Source organism: Lepidochelys olivacea (assembly GCF_965140295.1).
Source record: "Lepidochelys olivacea isolate rLepOli2 genome assembly, chromosome: 13".
Classification (NCBI taxonomy): Eukaryota; Metazoa; Chordata; order Testudines; family Cheloniidae; genus Lepidochelys; species Lepidochelys olivacea.
Window position 1 is genome coordinate 38,804,554 of NC_140423.1, and position 24,498 is coordinate 38,829,051.

A 24,498-nucleotide genomic window follows, 5' to 3' on the forward strand; every position below is an offset into this window, starting at 1 on the left:
TGAGGGTCCTGCCCCTTCTACCAGGGACCCCAGTGCCCTATTTCCACCTCCAATGACCCTCAGCCCCTTTCCCAAACAGCCCCTGGGCTTTGCGCCCCTGAGAGAGAGGCACTGAGTTAATACCTCATGCCTGTTGAAATATTTGCTCAGCCCAGCCCTCAATGCTGCCTCCTGCCCCCCACCAGGTGTCAGCAACTGTAATCGACACCCTCTGGAGGTCTCTCTCCTTCCCCCTTCCCTGGAGAAGCTCTACATAGGGCAGAACGCCACCATCAGTTGTTTGGTGAGTGGCATGGAAACCCCTGGCAGCCTGGAGGTCTCCTGGAACCGGGGTAGTGGGGGCCCGTTGGCCGTGGTCTCCAGGGAGCCAGTGCTGCAGGAAGATGGCACCTACAGTGCAACCAGCATCCTGCGGGTGTGTGTGGAGGAGTGGCAGGCGGGGGAGGAGTTCACCTGCACCGTGAAGCACCAAGACATCCCGTCGGCCATTGTCAAGAGCATCCGCAAGAGTCACAGTAAGAACTCAGCCTTTCCCCTGTAGGGGGCGCCAGCTGCCATCCGGCTGCAGGCTTGGGAGAGTGGCTGGCTCAGGATGTGGGGAATGGGACACGGGACCTTCTGTCTCTAGCTGTGATCCGGCTTGAGGTCTTTGGGACTGGGAGTCACAAATTTGTGGTTGGGATGAAACAGACAAATGTATGAGACAGAAGGGGACAGAATCAGGACTCCTGGGTTCTTTTTCTTTCTCTGGGAGGGGAGTGGGATGTCGTGGGTTAGAATAGGGAGACTGGAAGCCATGAGTCCTGAGTTCCAGCCCCTTTTCAGGGAAGGTATTTGGATCTGGTGGGTTAGTGTGGGCCGAACTCCTAGATTGTATCCATGGGTCTGGGTGGGGAGTGGGGGCTCTCGTGAGATATAGCAGGGTGATGAGGGTGGAGGATGGTAGCCAGGACTCCTGGGTCCCAATCCTTCGCATTAACCCGTTGCTGTTTCTCATGGCAGTGGTTTCCCTCCGGGCCCCTTCTGTCTACATCTCCCCTCCTCACACTGAGGAGCTGGCTCTCCGGGAATCGGCCACCATCACCTGCCTGGCCTCCAGCTTCCGGCCCAGAGCGATCTTGGTGACATGGACCCAGCAGGACCGGCCCGTGCCCCAGGAAGCCTACACCAACATCGGCCCCGTCCGGGAGGCCGGGAAGGAGGAGCGCTACTTCATCTACAGCAAGTTCAATGGCTTGGCATCTGAATGGGGACGGGGGGACACATACGCCTGCGTGGTGGGGCACGAGGGTCTGCCCATGACCTTCATCCACCGGAGCGTGGACAAAGCCTCCGGTAAACCCACCGCCGTCAATGTCTCTGTGATCTTGTCCGATACCGACGTCACCTGCTACTGAGGAGCAGAGCCGCGTGGGCTCCTCACGGCGTATCTGAGATGGCCAGGGAACCTCGTGGGGTCTGGGATTCCTCTTAGCCTGTGTGTAAAGCTGTGGGAGCTCTGGTGTACAGAGCATGGCTGTGTGTGGAATATGCCCAAATAAAAATGCAGCATGCTAGAGTTTGTGATGAAGGATGTGTCTTCTGGCGGAGACTGTCTCTGTGTCTCATCCACCCATCCACACTTCCTCCCACAATATCTAGATGTATCCCCCCCTCACCTTTCTTTCTTTCTTTCTGTATAGACTACATCAATTAATTCTTCCAAACAGGATCCATCCACCCATCCTAGGCTCTGGGGGAGGGATAGCTCAGTATTTTGAGCATTGGCTTGCTAAACCCAGGGTTGTGAGTTCAATCCTTGAGGGGGCCACTTAGGGATCTGGGGCAAAAATAGGGGATTGGTCCTGCTTTGAGCAGGGGCTTGGACTAGATGACCTGCTGAGGTCCCTTCGAACCCTGATATCCTATGATTCTATACCTGTCTCTTTGATTCTACAATGTCCATGCATGCAAAATTATGCAATCTTCTCTCTGCATCCATCCATCTTCATGCATTGTCATGTTTCTACCTGTCCATCCCTCTGCAGTGAGTTGCTATCCATCCATTATTATTCATGATATTGCAACTCCTAGATCTCCTGACTGAGGTCAGAGCCCCATTGGATGGGCCCTGTATGAACACACACACAGCAAATGTCCTGGAACCAAGGAGCTGATAGTCTAAGCAGACAGAGGCTGGGATGGGATATTTTGGCACAAAAGGATTAAAATAGGGATGCTATAAAGAAGCAAGACACCCAACTCCCACTGCAATTGTGAGTTTATCTTCACTGGCACCTAATTTCCTAAGAGTCCTTTAAAGACCCCAGCCCAGGTGGCTTGTCTCTGGTCACACTGCAGGTCAGTGGGAGAGGTGGGAATAGAGCCCTGATCCCCCATCTCATAGAATCATAGAATATCAGGGTTGGAAGGGACCTCAGGAGGTCATCTAGTCCAACCCCCTGCTCAAAGCAGGACCAATCCCCAATTAAATCATCCCAGCCAGGGCTTTGTCAAGCCTGACCTTAAAAACTTCTAAGGAAGGAGATTCTACCACCTCCCTAGGTAACGCATTCCAGTGTTTCACCACCCTCCTAATGAAAAAGTTTTTCCTAATATCCAACCTAAACCTCCCCCACTGCAACTTGAGACCATTACTCCTTGTCCTGTCCTCTTCTACCACTGAGAACAGTCTAGAACCATCCTCTCTGGAACCACCTCTCAGGTAGTTGAAAGCAGCTATCAAATCCCCCCTCATTCTTCTCTTCTGCAGACTAAACAATCCCAGTTCCCTCAGCCTCTCCTCATAACTCATGTGTTCCAGACCCCTAATCATTTTTGTTGCCCTTCGCTGGACTCTCTCCAATTTCTCCACATCCTTCTTGTAGTGTGGGGCCCAAAACTGGACACAGTACTCCAGATGAGGCCTCACCAATGTCGAATAGAGGGGGACGATCACGTCCCTCAATCTGCTCGCTATGCCCCTACTTATACATCCCAAAATGCCATTGGCCTTCTTGGCAACAAGGGCACACTGCTGACTCATATCCCGCTTCTCGTCCACTGTCACCCCTAGGTCCTTTTCTGCAGAACTGCTGCCTAGCCATTCGGTCCCTAGTCTGTAGCTGTGCATTGGGTTCTTCCGTCCTAAGTGCAGGACCCTGCACTTATCCTTATTGAACCTCATCAGATTTCTTTTGGCGCAATCCTCCAATTTGTCTAGGTCCCTCTGTATCCTATCCCTGCCCTCCAGCGTATCTACCACTCCTCCCAGTTTAGTATCATCCGCAAATTTGCTGAGAGTACAATCCACACCATCCTCCAGATCCTTTATGAAGATATTGAACAAAACCGGCGCCAGGACCAACCCCTGGGGCACTCCACTTGACACCGGCTGCCAACTAGACATGGAGCCATTGATCACTATCCGTTGAGCCTGACAATCTAGCCAACTTTCTACCCACCTTATAGTGCATTCATCCAGCCCATACTTCTTTAACTTGCTGACAAGAATACTGTGGGAGACCGTGTCAAAAGCTTTGCTAAAGTCAAGAAACAATACATCCACTGCTTTCCCTTCATCCACAGAACCAATAATCTCATCATAGAAGGCGATTAGATTAGTCAGGCATGACCTTCCCTTGGTGAATCCATGCTGACTGTTCCTGATCACTTTCCTCTCATGTAAGTGCTTCAGGATTGATTCTTTGAGGACCTGTTCCATGATTTTTCCAGGGACTGAAGTAAGGCTGACTGGCCTGTAGTTCCCAGGATCCTCCTTCTTCCCTTTTTTAAAGATTGGCACTACATTAGCCTTTTTCCAGTCATCCGGGACTTCCCCCGTTCGCCACGAGTTTTCAAAGATAATGGCCAATGGCTCTGCAATCACAGCCGCCAGTTCCTTTAGCACTCTCGGATGCAACTTGTCCGGCCCCATGGACTTGTGCACGTCCAGCTTTTCTAAATAGTCCCTAACCACCTCTTTCTCCACAGAGGGCTGGCCATCTATTCCCCATGTTGTGATTCCCAGCGCAGCAGTCTGGGAGCTGACCTTGTTCGTGAAGACAGAGGCAAAAAAAGCATTGAGTACATTAGCTTTTTCCACATACTCTGTTACTAGGTTGCCTCCCTCATTCATTAAGGGGCCCACACTTTCCTTGGCTTTCTTCTTGTTGCCAACACACCTGAAGAAACCCTTCTATCCTGGACTTCTTTTCCCTTGCTTGATAAACAATTAAAACAAGGGGAGCTGCATCTCCGAACCTTAGGAGACATTCAGCAAGAATTGCATGTCCTTTTGTTTACTTTAAATAATTTAATACTGAATACAGATCAGCAGACCCCCGCGGATTGGCATTTTCATAAGTCCGAGGTACTGGAAAGACCGCGTGTCTATTACCGTCAGCTGCCCGATCCGCAATGGTTGGGCCCAGTACCTTTAATTACTTGGGGTCGGGGATATGCTGCTCTGTCTCTCCCTGCAGGACTGTTGTGGGTTCCGGCCGGTGTGTGCGACCGGCACTGAAACAGCATGGCGTGACACCAGGGGCTGTCGAACCCCATACCGGAGTTTCAGCTGACCTTGGAGGAGAACGCGGTGCCTCCCGGGTCGACAATGGCGGGATGGAGATGGAGGAGACGTAGCGTCCCAAGCCAGCCCATGACATGGGGAGTAGTGAAAGCATTGGTCGCCGCGGCTCAACGAAGACTGGCAGCAGATCAACAGCCAGAGACTCCTGAGACTCTGTTTGTGGCCATTCTCGCCCAAATCACTGCTAATTGTGTATTGATTGTGTGCCTTATGTGCCTGCTATTTCCTGTAGGGGTTGACTCGGCAGCGCCTCCTCCGTTACGGGCCCGAATGACATATAACCTATGGGAAAGATTGGCTTCAATAGCAAATGTTACCCACTTTTGTTTATCTGATTTTGTAGCAGCTGAAGAATTGTTAGGTATGTGCCTTATTCCAGTATGTCATCACCCTGAGGAAATAGGGAATGAGATGATGCTTGCTGCTTACGCGAACCTCTCTTCCCAGTACTGTAGCATGGCTAATTGGGGCCCGGCCAACTACACTTTACCTTCTTGGGCTTATTTTTTGCTGTTGCTGTTTGCAGTGTATTTCCTTTTTGTTAAGGCTTTGTCGAGACCCGCCCTGGCAGGCTCCACGAGTTATGACCTTGTCTGTCTGGGAGTTAATGGCTTGAAAAGCAAATTGATGGCTACCATGAGATGGCCGAGCACAAATAAACAAAAAAGGAGGGGATGAAGGATTCATGCAGGGTTCATGCACTTGGCAACATTCAGGGCACACCCTGAGTGTTGTGTAGGAGCAGTGCACACACGGCTCCTCTCAAGGGCATGAATGTTGGAAACTCGCCCAGAGGACATGAACTGTGGGAAGCCTCCCAGGACTGGGCTCAAGGCCCGAGAGCAAGGAATGCGGTAGATAGAAATTGGTAAATAAGAATATTAAACAAAGCCAGTGTATTCCTTTTATCTGTTGGAGTATGTAATGCGCAGGAGGAGGGGGAGAATAAAAGAGAGGGTGGAAAGCTGACAAGACAGACCAGCCTGCTTGCTTGCTTAAAGCCTTGTTCTGTCTTGTATTTGGACCGCAACAAAAAGCAATAGTAAAAGGTTCTATAGCCTGTGACAAAGCTCTGTCCTTGCCTCCGTGGGTCCCGTGTTTCCTGGTGCATTTCGCTAGTCTCAGAGGCTCACTGTGACCCTCCCCATAACCCTTCTCTCTCTAGAGACAAGGGTCACAGTCTACTGAGCCATTTTCATCATAAGCCAGTGAGGGAGGTGAGGAGAAGTTATCCTTCCTTGCACAGTCTCTGTTGTCTCCCAGTCTCAGTGATTAATCAGGGGGCAACGGTGTTGGTGGTGGGGAGCCCGGGCCCACCGTCTATTCCGGGCTCCAGCCCAGGACCCTAATAGTATCAGCTATGGTAGCTGACCTTTTAGAAACATGACATGTAGAATTCCCTGGGCTACTTCCCCCACAGCAGCCCTCACTTCCTCAAGCTCCACTTCACCCTTACCTCAGGGCCTCCTTCCTTGTGTCTGATATGGTGTGTACTACTCAGCCTCTCCAACAGCGCAACTTCCTCCCACATCTCCTGACATGCACACCCACCTGACTGACTGGGAGGCTTTGAACTAGTTTCAGCCAGCCCCTGATTGGCTTCAGGTGTCCCAATCAACCTAGCCTTCTTCCTGCCTTCTGGAAAGTTCTTAATTGGCCCCAGATGTCTTAATTGACCTGGAACAGCTGCCATTTCACTTATCCTGGTACCAGGGATTTGTTTAGCCTGGAGCTAATCTATCTATCTCCCACTACTTTTCCATAGCCATCTGGCCTTGCCCTGTCACAAGCCATATAAATAAGAAGAAAACAAAGAAAGAAGAAGTGGGACCGCTAAACACTGAGGATGGAGTGGAGGTTAAGGATAATCTAGGCAAGGCCCAATATCTAAACAAATACTTTGCCTCAGTCTTTAACAAGGCTAATGAGGAGCTTAGGGATAATGGTAGGACGACAAATGAGAATGAGGATATGGAGGTAGATATTACCACATCCGAGGTAGAAGCCAAACTCGAACAGCTTAATGGGACTAAATCGGGGAGCCCAGATAATCTTCATCCAAGAATATTAAAGGAACTGGCACATGAAATTGCAAGCCCGTTAGCAAGAATTTTTAATCAATCTGTAAACTCAGGGGTTGTACCATATGACTGGAGAATTGCTATCATAGTTCCTATTTTTAAGAAAGGAAAAAAGAGCGATCCGAGTAACTACAGTTTGACATCTGTAGTATGCAAGGTCTTGGAAAAAATGTTGAAGGAGAAAGTAGTTAAGGACATTGAGGTCAAAGGTAAATGGGACAAAATACGTGCCAAACCAACCTGATCTCCTTCTTTGAGAAGGTAACAGATTTTTTAGACAAAGGGAACGTAGTGGATCTAATTTACCTCGATTTCCGTAGGGCATTTGATACGGTTCCACATGGAGAATTATTAGCTAAATTGGAAAAGATGGGGGTCAATATGAAAATTGAAAGGTCGATAAGTAACTGGTTAAAGGAGAGACGACAGCGGGTCACACTGAAAGGTGAACTGTCAGACTGAAAGGAGGTTACTAGTGGAGTTCCTCAGGGATCGGTTTTGGGACCAATCTTGTTTAATCTTTTTATTACTGACCTTGGCACAAAAAGCAGGAATGTGCTAATAATGTTTGGGGATGACACAAAGCTGGGAGGTATTGCCAATACAAAGAAGGACTGGGATAACATACAGGAAGATCTGGATGACCTTGTAAACTGGAGTAATAGTAATAGGATGCAGAGTAACAGCCGTGTTAGTCTGTATTCGCAAAAAGAAAAGGAGTACTTGTGGCACCTTAGAGACTAACCAATTTATTTGAGCGTGAGCTACAGCTCACTTCATCGGATGCATACCGTGGAAACCAGCAGGACAGTGGGGTGGGAGGAGGTATTGTTTCATGGTCTCTGTGTGTATATAATGTCTTCTGCAGTTTCCATGGTATGCATCCGATGAAGTGAGCTGTAGCTCACGAAAGCTTATGCTCAAATAAATTGGTTAGTCTCTAAGGTGCCACAAGTACTCCTTTTCTTTTTAGTAATAGGATGAAATTTAACAGTGAAAAGTGCAAGGTTATGCATTTAGGGATTAATAACAAGAATTTCTGTTATAAACTGGGGACACATTACTTGGAAGTAACAGAGGAGGAGAAGGACCTTGGAGTATTGGTTGATCACAGGATGACTATGAGCTGCCAATGTGACATGGCCATGAAAAAAGCTAATGCGGTCTTGGGATGCGTCAGGCGAGGTATTTCCAGTAGAGATCAGGAGGTGTTAGTACCGTTATACAAGGCACTGGTGAGACCTCACCTGGAATACTGGGTGCAGTTCTGGTCTCCCATGTTTAAGAAGGATGAATTCAAACTGGAACAGGTACAGAGAAGGGCTACTAGGATGAAACGAGGAATGGAAAATCTGTCTTATGAAAGGAGACTCAAGGAACTTTTGTTTAGCCTAACCAAAAGAAGGATGAGAGGAGATATGATTGCTATGTATAAATATATACATTGGACCATTGGAACGAACTTCCAGTGGTAGAGGTGGAGTCGCCATCTCGAGATTTGTACATCCAGCCTGGGGTCCATTCTGGAAAATATGCTCCCAGCAAAGACAAGTCATGGGGCTGCATAGAGGGGTAGCTGGGTGAGATTCTCTGGCCTGTGATATACAGGAGGTCAGGCTTGTTACTGTAATGGTCCCTTCTTGCCTTAAGATCTACAAATGCACCAGTCAAGGTTTCAGAGCTAGGAAGGTCACGTCAATTATCCATCCACTGCCTGGGCCATAGAGTGCACTGGTGAGTGAATTAAGATTTCAGCTGGTACATCCAGACAGCTGAGGCCTCTCATGCCAGCCCTTTGAGTGCCCAGGTGTGTACTAATTTGAGGAGGCTCCAGGCCATTTCCCAGTCGATGTTCATGCCATTGACAAGACACATGGACAGGCTCAGGGAATGCTGGGCTGTGAGTCCTTCCAACTCTTGGGAACGGGTTCCCAGGGGAGCCCAGGCTGGTGGTGGGTGAAAGGGGCTCTGACTGAACGGTATCCCATGTGGGATGAGTTGGGAGAGGTCTTTACTCAGTCCCCATGACACAACCACATAAACGGCTGAAGGAATTAGAAATGGGCCATGGAGACGTCTGCCTACAGAGACTGAGGTCACTGCTGTGTGATGGTGGCAGAGTCGCCCCAAGGGAGAAGTCAGTTGGGGGCCATCACTTCTGTTTCCAGTGTCTGACAATATGGGGCAGCTCAGGGTGTTGCTGATGGGCTGGCCGTGCCTTTCCCCCCTTTTCGTAGGGCTTGAGGGTGGGCTGGTCAGGTGTTGCCCAAATGTGGCGATGGGCTACAGATCTTTCCCCTTCTAGGAGCATGGGTTGAAATGGAGTCCAAGCGGGTAGTGGCTTAAAAGTTGTTCCCATCAGATGGCCCCGTTATTAGGTGTACTACAGTCGTGTGTAGAGGTCTCCACTGAGTTTGGGACCCCAAAACGCTAGGAGCTGCACACAGATAGAGTAAGAGATAGTCTCTGCCCAGGAGAGCTAAATGTCCAAACAGAGAAAGGATGTGAAGGGAAACTGAGGCACGGAGAGGGGAGTGAATTGCCTGATGAAGGGTTCATGTTTAGCTATTCCACCTGGAAGCAGGCGGGGCACACCCTGACTGTTTTGTAGAAGCAATGCACACATTGCTCTATCCAAGGACAAGGGCTAGATATGAACCATGAGAACTTGATTGTTGGGACAGCGACTGTGGGAAGCTTTCTTAGCCTGGGCTCAAGGCCTGAGAACCAGGATTGTAGTAGATAAAGGATGGTAAATAAGTATATTAATCAACGTCATACATTCCTTTGTGTATCTTTTTGCGGTAGCAGTGTGTAATGCTTAGGGGAGAGAAATATAATAAAAGGAGAAGGTGGAAGGCAGGGGGGGCAGAACAGCCCATCTCAGCTGACCAGCCTGCTTGCTTGCATAAAGCTGTGTTCTGTCTCATCATTGAACTGCCACAGCCTGAGGTCCTGCAAAGTCAATGACAGAGCTGGAAATAGACCCATGGGGGTCCTGAGTCCCATCCTAGTGCTCTGTTCATTGGACCTCACTGCCTGTGGGATGATATGAGTTGAGGGAGGTCTCAGAACAGCTCTGTGGGTAAATTCCCCAGGTCCCCAGAATAGGGATCGGGGGGAATTGGTGCCTCTGCTGCCCGAGAACTGGTCCCAGCATGGCTCAAGCTGGCATTGGCTGGGAAGATGCCGCTGTTGGATGGGTGCGCATGGCCCCATTGAGCTATGCATTGGCAGGTCTCAGCCCAGCTCTGTTGCTGGCCTGGGGAGGGGAATCGCATGCTCGGGGTGGCTGGGGTGTGTAAAGGAGCCAAAGGGCGTGAAATTTAATGGAAGTTGGGGCTGAAATCCCTGAGGCTGCTGTGAGAATTGCAGCCTGTGACGGGGGGTCTCCCCCTGCAGCCTGCCCGGTCTCCCCTGGCAGGGACCCTCTGTCTCTGACCCTGGACAGGGATCTCCTGCCCAGAGCACAGATCGGAGCTCCCCGCTGTGCCCACTCAGCTCCCTGGGTTAACGAAGAGGCCTCTCTAACCGGCACGTTTGTCTCATCCCCAGCTCCTCACTGCCTAGTGGAGGACCAAGGCATCTCTGTTGAAGGAGGATAGGAGGAATCAGACGGTCTCTGGACTCCTGTTGCCTTCATTGCTCTCTTCCTGCTCAGCCTGTTGTACAGCGCCGGCATCACGCTGCTTAAGGTAAGAGCAACAGCTGCCTTCATGGTCCCGCGTCACCGCTGAGAGCAACAACCCGTGCTCAAGAATCGATCCCACGCCATCAGCATGCAGCCAGCCGCCAGCCGCAGGAACTACTTAGTCACCCACATTCAGTGATGAAATTCAATAAGGACAATGCCAGGTACTCCACTTAGGAAGGAACAATCAGTTGCACACACACAAATGGGAAATGACGGCCTAGGGAGGAGTACTGCCGAAAGGGATCTGGGGGTCCCAGGGGATCACAAGCTAAATATGAGTCAACAATGTAATACTACCGGGAAAAAAACGAATTCTGGGATGTATTAGCAGGAATGTTGTAAGGAAGGTACGAGAAGTAATTCGTCTGCTCTACTCCGTACTGATAAGGCCTCATCTGGAGTCTTGTATCCAGTTCTGGGGACCATATTTCAGGAAAGATGTGGAAAATTTGCAGAAAGACCATAGGAGAGCAATGAAAATCATTCAAGGGCTAGAAAACTGGAGAAGAGAAGACTGGGGTGGCCTGGGTGGGGGAATGAGATTATAACATTTTCCAAATCTATAAAAGGTTGTTCTAAAAAGGAGGGTGAAAAATTGTACTTGTTAACCTCGGAGGCCAGGACAAGAAGCAATGGGCGATAATTGCAGCAAGGGCGGTTTAGGTTGGATATTGGAAAAACCTTCCTAACTGTCAGGCTGGGTAAATACTGGAACGAATTGCCCATGGAGGTTGTGGATCCGCCATTGTTGGAGGTTTTTAGGAGCAGGTTAGAGAAATACCTGCCAGGGATGGAGAGGGGACTAGGTGAGCTGTGGAGGTCTCTCCCTGTCCCACAGCTCTATGATGTTACGGTTGTCAGAGGCTAACAGCAAAGTCAGGAGTCAGAGCTCAGGTTTAGGAACAGGTTACGTGGAGGGATGAAAGCCTGGGTGCAGGACAGCAGCTGGGCTGGACCCAGACGGGAAAAAGGCAAGAGCTGGGCTGGACCCAGATGGGAAGAAGGCAGGTGCAGGGCTGGAATAAGGAGTCACAGCTGGTATTGCAGCCCTGGGGAAATTCTTTGGGCAGCTGCTGAACTTCTGCTGGGCTCATGAACCGGGCTGCTGACTCTGCTAAGCAATCAGGGTGGAGCCAATCAGGCAGCCGGCTCCAGGCCAGGTGCGCACATCAGGTTGCCTGGGACTCGCTCTGCTGCCAGCTCTGATTCCTGACAGTGACCAACGATCAATGAGAGAGAATCAGGAATGATTACTTATTAATAATCCACCACCCGTCATCACTAATTATTGAGCTCCCATCAAGGTTAATGCGGCAGTGATCAATATATGAGTATCAACAGTCTATTATCAATTCCAATTGTTTATCACTGAGAAATCAATAATCACGAATTGACTATCCCTGGTCAGTACCTAGTGATCTGTACTTAATGCTGAATAGCCATTAATCTGCAATTAATTATCAATAATCAACACTCACAGATCAGTAATTAATGTTAAAGAATCGAGGATCAAGCATCAATACGCTGCTAATAATTATCAATTGATAAGAATCACTTGTCAATAATGAGGAATTAATGATCAATGACCAAAAATGAACGATCCCTAATTAAGAAGCAAGAGGAAATGTTCCAAGAGCAAGGCTCAATGAGTGTCAATCAATAAGCACTCAGCCGTGATCACTAAGGATCTGTGGTCAGGCCCAGAAGCACAAAGGGCCAGAGGTGCCCGTGAAGCCGGTTCTGTGCCGGGCCGCGTTGCAATGGGGCTGGTACCAGAAGCAGGGAGAATCGGCTGAGGCAGCTGCGGCTCCCCGGGGACTTGGTGTGCGGCACCCGCTGGGCAGTGGCCGTTCCCTGAGGCGGTTTGACAAGGCTGGTGTCTCTGTCTGGAAGATGAGCTCCAGCTCAACCCAGACATCCTGGCAGGATGCAGGCGTGGCTGGGCGAGGCTAGATGGTCCCAAGGGTCCCTTCTGGCCTTGCTCTCCCAGCCGAGGATGCTGCCCGTGAGCGGCACCGGCTGAACCCCTCTGCTCTCTGTGTCCCACAGGTGCGGTGAGTGCCCGGCTCCGGGCTCCTAGGAGGGGACAGCACTGCTTCGTCCTCTTCATTCCCTCCCTCCATCTTCAGCCCTCCCGGGCTCCGGCCCCCTCTCCGGACACAGGGAGGGACCATGTTCCACGGCAGCGCGGAGGGCGCGACAACGGCCGCTGAAGGGTCTGAGCTCTGCAGAACGCAGAGCAGGGAGGGCAGAGTCCTTCCCCGGACGTCCCCGTGGGGCAGCCCACACTGGAGCTTGAGCTCAGCCCCGTGCCCCTCAATCCTCCACCCCCATCCCACGGCAGGGACTAGATTTCCTTGTGTGTCTGTGTGTGCAGGGCTGTAGTGTCCTGAGGTCTGGTCAACGTGGACTCTGGCGAGGGAGAAGAGTCTCATTTGCTCCATTGTTTAACTCGCAACTTAGATGGGAATTGTGTGTTTGATCGAAAATAAAAGGAGTTAAGAATTGGTAGCTGCATTTCAGGGTGGTTTGGGGGGATTTAACCAAGGAGTACCCACTGTATGTCCCAGTACAGTGGTACCCACTGTATGTCCCAGCCCCCCGGTGTCTATCTACCCTCCGTCCATTCTCAGACATACACATCTTTCTTCCTTTCTTACACATGACCCCATCTGATCCTACTTTCTGTATTTAATAAAATCACTTTTGCCTTATTAATTAACCCACAGTATGTATTAACACTTCGGTGGGGGGGGGGGCAAACAGCTGTGCATATCTCTCTATCAGTGTTATAGAGGGTGAACAATTTATAAGTTTATCATGTATAAGCTGTATACAGGGCAAAATGGATTTATTTGGGGTTTGGACCCCATTGGGAGTTGGGCATCTGAGGGTCAAACGTGCTTTCAGTTAAGTCTGCAGCTTTGGGGCATGTGGTTGAGACCTGGGTCTGTGCTGGAGCAGGCTGGCGTGTCTGGCCCCAACCAGGCAGGGTGCTGGAGTCCCAGGCTGGCAGGGAAAGCGAGGCAGAAGTGGCCTTGTGTCATAAATATAAAAGGGAAGGGTAAACCCCTTTAAAATCCCTCCTGGCCAGAGGAAAAATCCTCTCACCTGTAAAGGGTTAAGGTAACCTCGCTGGCACCTAACCAAAATGACCAATGAGTTGACAAGATACTTTCAAAAGCTGGGAGGAGGGAGAAAAACAAAGGGTCTGTGTCTGTCTGTGTGATGCTTTTGCCGGGGACAGAAGAGGAATGGAGTCTTAGAACTTAGTAAGTAATCTAGCTAGGTATGTGTTAGATCATGATTTCTTTAAATGGCTGAGAAAATAGCTGTGCTGAATAGAATGAATATTCCTGTCTGTGTGTCTTTTTTTTTAACTTAAGGTTTTGCCTAGAGGGATTCTCTATGTTTTGAATCTAATTACCCTGTAAGGTATCTACCATCCTGATTTTACAGAGGTGATTCTTTTCTTTTTACTTCTATTAAAAGTCTTCTTGTAAGGAAACTGAATGCTTTTTCATTGTTCTAAGATCCAAGGGTTTGGGTCTGTGGTCACCTATGCAAATTGGTGAGGATTTTTACCAAACCTTCCCCAGGAAGTGGGGTGCAAGGGTTTGGGAGGATTTTGGGGGGAAAGACGTGTCCAAACTATGATTTTTCAGGAACCCAGATAAAGATTGGTGGTGGCAGTGGAAGTCCACGGGTAAAATAGTTTGTACCTTGGGGAAGTTTTAACCTAAGCTGGTAAAAGTAAGCTTAGGAGGTTTTCATGCAGGTCCCCACATCTGTACCCTAGAGTTCAGAGTGGGGAAGGAACCTTGACACCTTGGCACATCAGGTGGCAGCCCCAAGGGGGTTTCTGTGATCCAACCCATCACAGAAGATGTGCCCCAGAGATCTCCCCTTTCTGCCCCTCAGTCCCAGCCTGTATAGGCTGAGGGACGAAGCCCCAGCTCCCATGGGGGCCAGTGCAGAGGGCATCCTTCATTTTATTCTCCCTGCTGGGAGGCACCCCCTACAGACACGACATGACCCTCTGGCGGGTGTCAGGGGTCCCTGAAAGTCGGGGATGGAGGTTATGAATGAGATGGAGCCTGATTTGTATATTTATTTATTTATTTATTTATGGTCACTCAGTGCACACAACAAAAGTCACACCCACACACCACCCATAAAAATCCCAATGAAGAGCTAAATATGCAACATACAGCACGACAGACACAACTCTGGCTATGGTCCTGCCCCAGGGTGGGGGGCTGGCTGGCGCAGGGGGTGGGGAAGGGGATATGGGGGCCTTTCTGCTCTAGGGGCGCTGGCTCTGATCCAGTCCCAGAGCAGGGGGTGTTGGGCTCAGGAGGGTGGGAAGTGGGACTCGGGTTGTTTCCTCGCTAGGGCACTGGTTCCCTGCATGAAGCGAGTTGTCTGGTCTCAGCCCAGCTCCCAGCAGGGCAGCGTCCCCAGTGGCTGAGGGCGGATTAGGCCATGTGGGGTGAGCTCCTCGCTCCCCCCAGGGGGGTCTCCCAGGGGCACAGCGCTAGCGGGGGGCAGCTGTGGGACTCAGGGTGGTGTCACCAATAGAGCCGGGAGTCCCGGCCCCTTGTCTCCGGGCGGACGGGGGCAGCGGCCCCTACACCACGCGCTGGACAACGTTCTTGTACTCGGGGCCACTCGCCTGCCTCAGCTGCACCACGCTGGAGAACAGCCACTTCACCTGCACGGGGGCGGAGAGAGCAAGGGTGAGAGGGGTCAGGGCTGGGGGAGCTGCTCGGTCTGTCTGTCTGTCTGTGTCATCCCTTTCTGCTTTTATGGCTGTGTCTCATTCACTCAGTCTCTGTCTTATTCACCTATTCTTCTTAATCTTTCCTTCTTCCATTCTTTCTTTCCCTTCCATGCTGCCCTCTGTGACGTGAACTGTGACCGCATGGATCATTGTTGCAACCACTGTTATGTATTTGCAGGAAATGTTGTACGAAGGTTGTTGTATGAGGTGTCTATGACAAAGTTATGACTTGCCGGTTGTGATGATCCTGTCTGTGTGTGTGTGTATCATTTTTGTAGTTGAAGTTATGGATATTGGCTTTGGACTTGTATCTCAATGTGTTTTGATTCTAAGTAGCCTCAGTCAAGCATTTGCTCAGCTTCCTGCGAAAGGACTATTCTCAGTAAGTGGCCAATCAAGAAACACTTAACTGACAATGAATTTGGGAGATGCCAATCCACGTCTGAGCTTTCCTGGGAACGTTCAAACTAACCTGTAAACAATGGCATCGGCCTGCAAACTGAGCCATGCATGGACATGTGACTTGCCCATGTGACTCCAGACTCCATCTTGGTGCTGTGAGTTTCCACAGTAAGAAGAAAGGATAGAGAATATAAAAGGCCTGGAAAACCCCTCCATTTTGTCTTGATCCTGCTTCAGACCTCTGGAGGAACCTTGCTGGAAACTGAAGCTCTGAACAAAGGACTGAATGACCCTCCCCTCTGTGGATGTACTCCAGAGACTGGATTTGAACCTGAATCACAGCTACAAGCCTGCACCAAGAACTTTGCCATTACCCTCTGTGTCTTAAATATAAAGGGAAGGGTTCCAACCTTTCTGTATGCAGTAACATAAAATCCCTCCTGGCCAGAGGTACAGAATCACTTACCTGTGAGGGATTAATCAATTCAATTAACCTAGTTGGCACCTGAGCAGAAGAACCAATGGGGAAAGAAGATACTTTCAGATTGTTTGTGCTCTCTTTGTTGTTCCCTCTCAGAACAAAGAGAGAGACGGAGCAGGTAACCCAGCTCCTAAAAAGATCCTGAAATAATATGTCTAAAATTACAGAAATTGTATGTAATAGCAAGGAAATGCGTTAGATTATTTTTTGTAAATTTTCCCTATGCTAAGCGGTAATTTTATTTCTGTTTTGTGTCTGAGAAGCAGAGTCAGAGGGGAATCGTCTGTGTTTTAAATCTTTTTATTTACCCTGTAAAGTTACCTTCCATCCCAATTTTGCAAGTGGCTGTGCTTGACCAGTTTGCTGGGGAGATGAGGTTGTTGAGAGAGGAATGTCTCTGTGCTGATTCTGTGAGCGAGCCGTCTGTGCTTCAGGGTCTGAGGACAGATTTGGCTACAGAGGGGATGGATAGCTCAGTGGTTTGAGCATTGGCTTGCTGAATCCAGGGTTGTGAGCTTAATCCTTGAGGGGACCATTTAGGGATCTGGGGCAAAAATTGGGTATTGGTCCTGCTTTGAGCAGGGGGTTGGACTAGATGACCTCTTGAGGTCCCTTCCAACCCTGATATTCTATTCTACTAATGTTTTAGAGCCGAACAATTTTATAGCTGAATGCTTGAGGATGCAGGGGAGAGACAAGCAAAGTTTCACCCTCAGACTGTTTGGATTGGTGTGGTATCTCTTCAAGACAGAGTCCAGCCTTGGAATTGGTAGCAGTTAAGAATCTGAAAACTGGTGAACAGGCTCCTGTCTGTGTGGATGCAAATTACCTTGGAGACTGGGGGAAGAAAGACTTGCTAATAGCTGTTGGCACAGAGAGTCCACCCTAGCAGCCAGTGAATTCTGTTAAGCAAGAGAAATCAGGGTTTGATCCTTCAGGACAAGGAGGAAAAAGAGAACTTAATTTTTCAAAGGGTAACCCTGAAAGGCCCAAACCCCAGTTATATTGAGCCAAAGATGTGGTATGACAAAAATGATTGTAGATGGACACTTGCAATGAATTTGTTGTTCTTGCTACTGGTAATTTTTGTAACGAATGTGTTGCTATTACCAAGAACTGTAAAAATGGGGGTAAGATCTGATTTGTATATTGACCTGGGTCTGGGGCTCGGTCCTTTGGGATTGTGAGAAGTACTGGGAATTGGTTTTGATAACCATTTGTCCCCATAACGAGTGGCATTGGTGGTGATACTGGGAAACTAGAGTGTCTAAGGGAATTGCTTGTGTGACTTGTGGTTAGGCAGTGCGGTAAAACCAAAGTCCTCTCTGCTGGGCTGGTTTGGTGTTCCTTAGAAGTGGAGAAACCCCAGCCTTGGGCTGAAACTGCCTTGCTCTAAGCAATTTGTCCTGAATTGATACTCTCAGAAGTGTCCCACCAAAGACAGCATCGTTACAAGAGGCAGCATCGTTACACCCTCTACTGTGCTAAACTCGTTCATTGCTTCATTCCTATGTTCGTTCTCTCTCTCTCACCTTGAACAGGGTCACAGTGGCGCTGTAGCACACACTCAAGAGGAAGAGGGTGACGAAGATCGAGATGGTGGACCAGAGTCCGTCTAGCTCCTTGTCTCCATCCTCGCTGCAAAACTCACCTGACACGATCACCTCTGTTGGGGGGAGAGAAAGAGACATCAACTCCAACTCAGCCACTGTGAGAGAGAGAGCTCGGACTGTGAGTCCAAAACCAACCCGCCTATCCCCTTCTCCACGCATCCTTCCATCCCTCCACTCATCTATCTCTGGATACATCCACCCATCCCTGACCACAAAGCATCCATTATTCCATCCCTAGACACACCCCTCCTTCCATTCATCCATCTCTAGACGTATCCATCCATCTGCCCATCCCCATTCATCCCTCCATTCATCCATGGCAACAAACCATCCATCCATCCATCCATGCCTGAACCCATCCATCTGTAGATACTTCCATCCATCCATGACCACAATCCACCCATCCATCCATGACTACAAACCCCGCATCCATCCATCAGTGCATCCTGAGACACGCCCCCCGCATCCGTCCATCCATGACCGCAAACCACCCATCAATCCGTCCATCAATCTCTAGACACCTCCAACCATCCCAAGACGCACCCCTCCATCCATCCACTCACCCCTGCCCGCTATGATGGAAGGATGCAGAGCCTCCCAGGTCTCATCTCACTTGTCCCATGTGGCCGTGGCCCTACACCCTGGCACTGAAGCTTGGCCGCATGTTGAATTTCTCTGTGCCTTAGTTTCTCTGCCTGTGAAAGGAGGCTCAGGAGGCTGTGAAAGGAGGCTCAGGGTTCTGTTTCGAGCTCAGTAACAGACATGACGTTGGGCAGGTCCCTTCCCCTCTTGGTGTCTCTGTTTCGTCTCCCTCCTTCTCTGTTTAGGTGTGAGCCCTTTGACACAGGGACAGTCTCCCACTGTGTCTGTGCCATACCCAGCCCATCAGGGCCCTCTCTGAGTTGGGGGTGGAGGTGCTACTTTAATCCAAATAATAATCTCTCTCTCTCCTTCTCTCTGTGATATCTGTTGGTCTATTAGTCCTTCCCTCTCAAGTATGTAAGTATCCATCTAACCATCTCTCTGAACACTGGGCCTTCCAACTGACCAGGGCTTGGATATGGGCTCTGTAGTATGTGAGTGTGTAACTGTCCATCTACCCCCCTCTCCATCACTGCTTCTGTGTTGTTTTTGTATCCATGTATCTACCCATCCTTCCTTCCTATGGCACCAACCCGTCCTTCCTTCCATGGCATCAACCCATGTATCTACCAGTCCTTCCTTCCATGGCATCAACCCATGTATCTACCCATCCTTCCTTCCTATGGCACCATTCCATCCTTCCTTCCATGGTATCAACTCATGTATCTACCAATCCTTCCTTCCATGGCATCAACCCATGTATCTACCCATCCTTCCTTCCTATGGCACCATTCCATCCTTCCTTCCATGGTATCAACTCATGTATCTACCAGTCCTTCCTTCCATGGCATCAACCCATGTATCTACCCATCCTTCCTTCCATGGCACCATTCCATCCTTTGTTCCATGGCATCAACCCATGTATTTAACAATCCTTCCTTCCATGGTATCTACCAATGCTTCCTTCCATGGCCTTTACCCATGGATCTACCCATCCATCCATGGTGTATATGTATCCACCCATTCAGGATCTGGGAATTGGTGTCCCCAGACTTGTAGCATCTTGCCTTCCCCCAGCCTGCAACCTGGGACCTCGTCCACCTTGGGCGACCTGCAGATTTGACCCAGTGACACCACAACAAGGAGACCTGGGGGTGAGCACAGACTTGTTCCGTTTATTCACTTGTCGTCATTGCGGGCACAGAGATTATTTACAAGAAGCTGTTCTGGACAATACTAACAGTGGGGCTGGGAGGAGACGTCTTTATTTACCAGAGACTTTGCTGATGCTGCGTTGGGTGAACTTCATCTGCAGGGCTTCGTGGATGACCATGCAGGTGTAGGTGTCCCCGCTGTTCCAGCTGGCCTTGCTGACTTTCAGCTTGCTGTAGAGGAAGAAGTTCGAGTTGCCGGCTCCGTCCTTGATGGGCTGGGTGGTGATGTATTCCATGCTCTCGTCGGGTTTGTGGTTCTTCATCCACTGCACCGAGATGTCCTCGGGGAAGAAGCCCCGCACCAGGCAGGTGAGGCTGATGGAGTCTTCAGAGCTGCTCAGCTCATCGTTGTGGGGGCGCAGGAGGTAGATGCCTGGGCCAGAGCGCCTGCCTTCGGTGCATGGGGACGGAGGACACAGGGGAGCCATGCACATCACTCAGCTGGGCCACGCGGGGAGAAGGACTGTGTATGTGTGTGTGGGTGTGGGGATAGAAACATCCCCTCTCTCCTCCAGGATGGAGGGGCTGGGGACTGGGAACTGGTAGTCCTGGAGAGCAGGATGGGGGATAGGATGGTCTCCATCTCACGTGGGGATGCAAAGGGACCCAAGGCCAGGATCCCAGGTTGTTGGGGGTTGGGGCTTCCCCTTAAGGAGCATCCCTCCCTGCTGGGGTGGGGATAGGGGAGTCTCTCCCCTTAGGGACCCTGCTCTCCTCCTACCTGGCTTCTTGGAGATGGATTTGATGAGGGGTGAGGGCAGCTCTGAGTGCTCCACTTTGCAGGTGAAGGTCTCTCCGGCTTCCCAGTCGCGGGTGAAGATAGGCATGGAGCTGGAGGCGGTGAAGGTGCCGTTGAACTGCTCACCGATATCCAGGCGATCAGGGCTCATGGACTCTGGCTTCTCCCGGGACCAGACCACCCTGAGGCTGGAGTTGCTAGGCAGGTTGACCACCAGGCAGGTGAGCAGGGGGCTCTGGGCCACATACAGGGCGGTGGGAGACGGGGGCACCGGGAAGACCTGGATGTTACTGGGAGATGTTTTTTCTTCTGGGGACAGGAGAGCCCAGATCAGCAGGTAGCCCTGGGTTCCCCTGCCCAAGCCCATCCCAGTCTCCCCCGCAGTCCTCTCCCCCCTGGAGCCCAGCCCGGCACCCACCTCCCCAGAAGTGGATTTCCAGTAAAACCCAGAGTGCCCTGGCACAGGGCCTCCCAATGGCAGGGGGCCCCAGGGCCGGGCAGCTGCGAGGGCAGAAGCTTGGTTCTGCCCAGTGGGAGATTTAGAGTTAGTGGAGCCCCTCCTTGGGACCCAGCCAGGAAAAAGATCACTCTCTCCTATCTCCCCCCCGCCCCCATTTCTCATTCTTGTTTTCTTCCTCCTCCTCCTGTAAGTAATAGCAAGTGAATGAAAATGAAGTGAGATACTGTGACTGGTGTTGTCGTCAAACTTATTTTCCCACAGACCACTTGAAAATCGCTGGGGGTCTCGGCGGACATGTAATGATCTTTCCAAATATTGTGTGTACAGTTCGCTAACGATTGTAAAGTGCTTCGGATAAGAGCCTTTTGTAAAAAAATGTAAGAAAAGGTGGGGTGAGGGGTGTGGCCAGGAGTTAGGGTTTGGGAGGGGGCTCAGGGTGGGGGGTGCAGGGTCTGGGAGGGAGTTAGGGTGCAGGAGGGGGCTCAGGGTCGGGTTCCAGGGTCTGGGAGGGAGTTAGGGTGTGGGACAGGGCTCAGGCAGAGGGTGCGGGGTCTGGGAGGGAATTAGGGTGCGGGAGGCGGCTCAGGGTTGGGGGTGCAGGGTCTGGGAGGGAGTTAGGGTGCGGGAGGGGGCTCAGGGTTGGGGGTGCAGGGTCTGGGTGGGAGTTAGGGTGCGGGAGGGGGCTCAGGGTTGGGGGATTGGTGTCTGGGAGGGAGTTAGGGTGTGGGAGGGTTCTCAGGGTGGGGGGTACAGGGTCTGGGAGGGAGTTAGGGTGCAGGAGCAGGCTGGGGGTTGGGGTGCAGGGTGTGGCCAGGAGTTAGGGTGAGGAAGGGGGCTCAGGGCTGGGGCAGGAGGTTGGGGTGTGGACCAGTTCCCTGGGGAGCTCCATTTGGTGCGGAGGGTGGGGGTGGGAATGTGGGGGGGTTCAGGAGTCAGGGCTGGGTGTGTGGGGGTGCTCCCAGCCCCCTGCCCCTGGCGACTCACAGGGGGAGATGTGCGGGGGGAGTGCGGCAGGCCCGAGCGCCGGCAAACAGCTGTTCGGGGGCAGGGGCAGCGCTGGGGAGGGGCAGGGAAGAGGTGGGGGAGGGGGGAGCGTGATGCCGGTGGGGGCGGAGCCTGCAGAGGAGCCCCTGGAGCCGGCAGGAGCAGATGCGGATTGACAGTAAAACACGGGGGGGGGGGGGTCCAGGGCCGGGCAGCTGCGGGGGAGAAGCTTGGTCCCCGCACTCCCCCTACACATACCCCCCCAGGCCCTGCTGTGAGCCGCTTGGGGGAGGGGACTGGGAGCACCCCCATGTGCCAGTCCCCTGCCCAGATTCCTGGACCCCCCCACATTCCCACCTGCACCCCTGGCACCAAATGGAGCTGCCCCAGGTAAGCGCTGTGCACCCCAACCTCCTGCCCCAGCCCTGAGCCCCCTCCCGCGCCCTAACTCCCTCTCAGACCCTGCACCCCCCAGAGCCCCCAGCCACCTGCCCTCCCTGTCTCCTGCACCCCCCTACTGCCCCCAGCCTCCTGCCCTCCCTGTCTCCTGCACCCCCCCACAACCCCCCAGCCTCCTGCCCTCCCTGTCTCCTGCACCCCCCACAGCACCCAGCCACCTGGCCTCCCTGTCTCCTGCACCCCCTCACAGCCCCCAGCCACCTGGCCTCCCTGTCTCCTGCACCCCCTCACAGCCCCCAGCCTCCTGCCCTCCCTGTCTCCTGCCCCCCCCCAGCCCCCCAGCCTCCTGCCCCCCTGTCTCCTGCACCCCTCACAGCCCCCAGCCACCTGGCCTCCCTGTCTCCTGCACCCCCCCACAGCCCCCAGCCTCCTGCCCTCCCTGACTCCTGCACCCCCCCCACAGCCCCCAGCCTCCTGCCCTCCCTGACTCCTGCACCCCCCCACAACCCCCCAGCCTCCTGTCCTCCCTGTCTCCTGCACCCCCCAGAGCCCCCAGCCACCTGCCTTCCCTGACTCCTGCACCCCCTACTGCCCCCAGCCTCCTGCCCTCCCTGACTCCTGCACCCTCCTACTGCCCCCAGCCTCCTGCCCTCCCTGACTCCTGCACCCCCTCACTGCCCCCCAGCCTCCTGCCCTCCCTGTCTCCTGCACCCCCTCACTGCCCCCCAGCCTCCTGCCCTCCCTGTCTCCTGCACCCCCCCCACAGCCCCCAGCCTCCTGCCCTCCCTGTCTCCTGCACCCCCCACAACCCCCCAGCCTCCTGTCCTCCCTGACTCCTGCACCTCCCACACTTCCCACAGCCTCCTGTCCTCCACAGAGCCCTCCAGCCTCCAGCTCTCCCTTACTCCGGCAACCACCAATCCCCATCCCACTCCCAGCCCCCTGCCCTCCCTGACTCCTGCAGACCCCCACATCCGCACCTGCACCCCTTGTACCAAATGGGAGCTGCCCCAGGGAAGTGATCCACACCCCAATCCCCTGCCCCAGCCCTGAGCCCATCCCTCCCCCTAACTCCTGACCACACCCTGCACCCCAACCCTGAGCCCCCTCCCGCACCCTAACTCGTGGCCACACCCCTCACCGCACCTTTTCGTACATTTTTTTACAAAGGGCTCTTATCCGAAGCGCTTTACAATCATTAGTGAATGGTACACACAATATTTGGAAAGATCATTACGTGTCCGCTGAGACCCCCAGCGATTTTCAAGTGGTCTGTGGGAAAATAAGTTTGACGACAACACCAGTCAAGGTACCTCCCTTTATTTTCATTCACTTGCTATTACTTACAGGAGGAGGAGGAAGAAAACAAGAATGAAGAAATGGGGGTGGGGGGGAGAAGAGAGAATGATCTTTTTCTTGGCTGGGTCCAAGGAGGGGCCCAAAAATGACGCTGATCACAGGGCCCCACTCCCTCTACATCTGCCACGGCCCCGTCTCTTCCGAGGCAGCCTAGTGGGAGTGACAGTCACCTTCGCACTTGCAGGCATGGTCCTCGTTTGTGGTCTTGGTGCCCGGGTGGTACACGTGGCAGGTGTACGTCTTGCCCTCCCGCCACTCGTCCTGGGAGACAGTGGTGTTGCTGCGGGTGCTGAAGGTGCGGCCGTCGGCGTCCTTCTTGGCAGGGTCGGTGTCACCATGAAGTATCCCGGGCTGGCCATCCACCAGCCATTGCACCGTCAAAGGCTCGGGGGAGAAGCCGGAGATGAAGCACACCAGCTGCACGGTGCCTGGCTTGGCGGTGCAGGAATATAGAACGTGCACCTCGGGTTCAGAGTGCTGGCCCTCTGGCAGAAGGGTGGCAGGGGTTAGTTTTTGTACAGACCCCTGCTGAGCCCCCCCACCTTGCTCCCCGCTCCCCGGCGCCCCCGACGGAGCCCCCTGCCCCTTTCCCTGCACTGCAGCACCCGTCACTTCTCTCGGCGTGGTGTCTCTCTCTCTCCGTCCATCCACCCACCACAGCGACTCCCTCGGCTCACAGCGCCGGCAGGCTCCCATCCTCTCTCCCTGCTGCAGTCACCAGATCAGGGAGCTGAGAGACCCCCAACCCCTCCCGTTCCCCCCTCGGGCTGCACCGCGCTGTCCCTACTTGGGATTTCCTTGGAGATGCTGGAGCTGGTGGGCCGGTGTTGTACGTTGCAGCTATAGGTGTTAGACTCCCAGCTGCTGGCCGGGACGGTGACCTGGCTGCTGAGCGCGTAGAGGCCGCTGGAAGGTTGCAGCAGGGAGGGATAGGTCTTCACGCCCGAGGAGGCGACGCTTGGGCTCCACGTCACGGTGACCGGCTCGGGGAAGTATCCTTTGGCCAGGCAGCCGAAGGTGACCTGGGGGGTGTCGTCGCCGGTGCAGGAGGTCAGGGGGAAGACAGACGGGGCCGTGGGGCTGACTGCAAAGGGAGAGAGAGCGAGGCCATGAGACGCAGCCCCTACCCCGCTCCAT

At 52.5% G+C, this 24,498-nt stretch overlaps 1 gene segment (V, D, J or C); it reads right to left on the reverse strand.

The window, feature by feature from the left end:
• Positions 1 to 14,975: 14,975 nt before the first annotated feature.
• Positions 14,976 to 24,498, reverse strand: LOC311529932 (immunoglobulin heavy constant gamma 1-like). The segment is given in 7 exons: positions 24,489 to 24,498; positions 24,149 to 24,445; positions 23,532 to 23,846; positions 20,142 to 20,468; positions 19,479 to 19,811; positions 17,544 to 17,677; positions 14,976 to 15,059 (listed from the first exon to the last, which is right to left on the reverse strand).